Below are 2788 nucleotides of genomic sequence, written 5' to 3'. Positions count from 1 at the left end.
TTCCTTTTCACTTCAGCCCAAGATGGAGGTGAGCCAGCCCCTCTTTTTGCATGCTCTTCCTCCCTCTAATGCACCCCATTTTCCTCTCTCCTGCCCCATCACCTTCTACTTGTTAGGTCCACCGCAGCTGCCCCCTGCCCAGCTAGAGCTTTCTGCACCCTGCAGGGCAGGGCAGGCAGGCAGCCAGCCAGTCTAGTGTGTGGCACCAGGTGGAAAGACAGAAGGGGTCCTCAGGAGTCAAAACTTTTGGAAAATTGTGAACGGGAACTCAGCAAGAACAAGGGGACGCTCTTTGAGGTGACTTAGACAGCCAGGTTGGAGGATGCAGGGACATTCTTTTGAAATAATTCTTTATAAGAGAGAGAAACAAACCACAAGAGACTCTTAATCTTAACGATAAAGAACAAACTGAGGGTTGATGCAGGGAGGGAAGTGGGGGATGGGCTAGATGGGTGATAGGTATTGAGGGCACTTGTCGGGATGATCACTGGGTGTTGTACGTAAGTGATGAATCACTAAATTCTACTTCTGAAACCAATATTGCACTGGATGTTAACTAATTAAAATATAAATAATAAAAAATAAATAAATAAAACAGCTAAAAATAGAAAAAAATTCTAATTTAATTCTTCAGAATATAAAAGCATTGCTATTGCTACGGTGTGAAGACAGATGCAAAATCCCCTCCCTGGCTTCCTGCAATCTAATCCAGACTAAGAAACATGAATATAAGCAGGAGGCTCCTGAGAAAACTGAGCTCACATTTGTCCTGCATTTCTTACTCTTATGTACCTTTGTGCCATCACCTCATCCAAATCCTAGAGGGATCCTTGTGTGGTCAAGAAGGTAGGTGCAGGTGGTCCGTTTTACAGTTGTACAAGCTGACCTCTAGGGAGGCTGATAACTTGCCTATATTAGTTCAAGTCAATGACATCAGGCCAAGAACTGGAATTCAAGACTCCATATTTCTAGTCCAGTGTTTTTCCACTGGATCTTGCTACTTCTATAGCAAGGGTGACTAACATTTAAGTGCAGGAAGGTGTCATCGGGGTGGGAGTGATGGCAGGAGAGAAGCTCAGAGAACAGGGAGGAGGCTGCCTCTCAGCCCCATAGGAGGAGGAAGGGGGCTGGAAGGGCTGAGAATTCCACACCCCACTCGCACTGGGGCCGGGGAACCCCAGCAGCTGAGGAGACCCAGGGAGCTTCTGAGTGCTTCTCGTTTCCTTTTGCCCCAACAGTCTCAACCTCCTTCTCAAACTTTCTTTGTGAGGTTTACATGTTTGCAAGAAAGGTGAGAAAATGTCAAGTGTCCCCACATGAAGGGAGTTAAAGAGACCCATGGCTTCAGCTCAGCAGCTTGGACTGTATTCTGAAGATACTGCCAGAGATCAAAAGGCAAATGAACCACACATGATCTCCTTGCACAATTCAGCATGTGGTTTAACTGGACACTTCCTCAGGAAAGAAGCTTGCAGCATCTGTAGATCAAGCGATTACAGGTGACTAAGAACATAAAACATAAGATTTTTTCATGTTTGATTTATAGCTGCTTGTCATCTAACCTAACACTGGGGGCTCTATGTATTTATGCTATTATTAATTGAAATATTCAAAAGCAGGGCACCTGGCTGGTTCGGTGGGTAGAGCATGTGGCTCTTGGTCTTGGGGTTGTCAAGCACCATGCTGGGTGTAGAGATTAATCTTAAAAAAGTATGTACTCAAAAACAGAAACTCTAAAATAAGCAGCTATGTAAAAACAGCAACAACAACAAAAAAACCAAATGAATTGCTCACCCCTTCATTACACTCAATCCAGGAAAGAAACGGGTCTCCAGTTGTTCTTTTTTTTTTTTTTAACAGAGAAAAAAATATTATTTTTTTAAATTTTTATTACAATTTTTGCTATCCCTAGAATTTATTCCTTCTCTGCCATCTCTTATTTATTTTTTAAATAATTTATTGTCAAGTGGCCGTCGCTGGCTAACGCCAGTACGACCTCTAGTTCACTGAGCTCCAGCCGAAGGAGAAAGGGGGTCAGCAAGGAGGTCTCAGTACCATGACTTGTAGAAAGCAGACTGCCCACACATCGACCGGTGGTACTGAGGAAGCAACTGGCTACAAAAGCCAGGCTCACAAGACTGCGCCCTCTACTGGGAGGGGTGAAGAAACCTTATCGTTACAGGCCTGGTACCTTGGCCTTCGGTGACGTCATCAGAAGTCCACTGAACTTCTGATCCGCAAACTTCCTTTCCAGTGTCTGGTGCGAGAAATTGCTCTGGACTTCAAAGCAGATCTGTGCTTCCAGAGCGTGGCTATCGGTGCTTTTCAGGGGGCAAGCGAGGCCTATCTGGCGGGCTGCTTTGAAGGCACCAATCTGTGTGCTATCCATGCCAAACGTGTAACAATTATGCCAAAAGACATCCAGCTAGCAGGCCGCATACGTGGAGAACGTGCTTAAGAATCCTCTCTGATGGAAAAACATTTCATTCTTGAAAAAAAAAAAAAAAAAAGCTTTTTTTTTTTTCTTTTCTTCCTGTTATTGGTAGGTCTGAACTTTAGATATTTTTTTTTCCATGGGGACAAAAGGTACCTAAGTGATTGCAAATGGAAAAATAGGGGACAGAAATCAGGTATTGGCAGTTTTTCCATTTTCATTTGTGTGAATTTTTTTTTAACGTTTATTTATTTTTGAGACAATGTGAGAGACAGAGGGCAAACAGCAGAGGGGCAGACAGAGGGAGACACAGAATCCGAAGCAGGCTCCAGGCTGTGAGCTGTCAGCACAGAG

The 2788-nt window shown here is 44.1% G+C and overlaps 1 pseudogene; it reads left to right on the top strand.

Moving 5' to 3' along the window:
- Positions 1-2056: 2056 nt before the first annotated feature.
- Positions 2057-2458, top strand: LOC122230469 (annotated as a pseudogene).
- Positions 2459-2788: the final 330 nt, after the last annotated feature.

The sequence above is a fragment of the Panthera tigris genome, chromosome C2 (assembly GCF_018350195.1).
Source record: "Panthera tigris isolate Pti1 chromosome C2, P.tigris_Pti1_mat1.1, whole genome shotgun sequence".
Taxonomy (NCBI): Eukaryota; Metazoa; Chordata; class Mammalia; order Carnivora; family Felidae; genus Panthera; species Panthera tigris.
The sequence above is the reverse complement of the archived record's forward strand: the minus strand, read 5'-3'. Positions and strand labels throughout refer to the sequence as shown.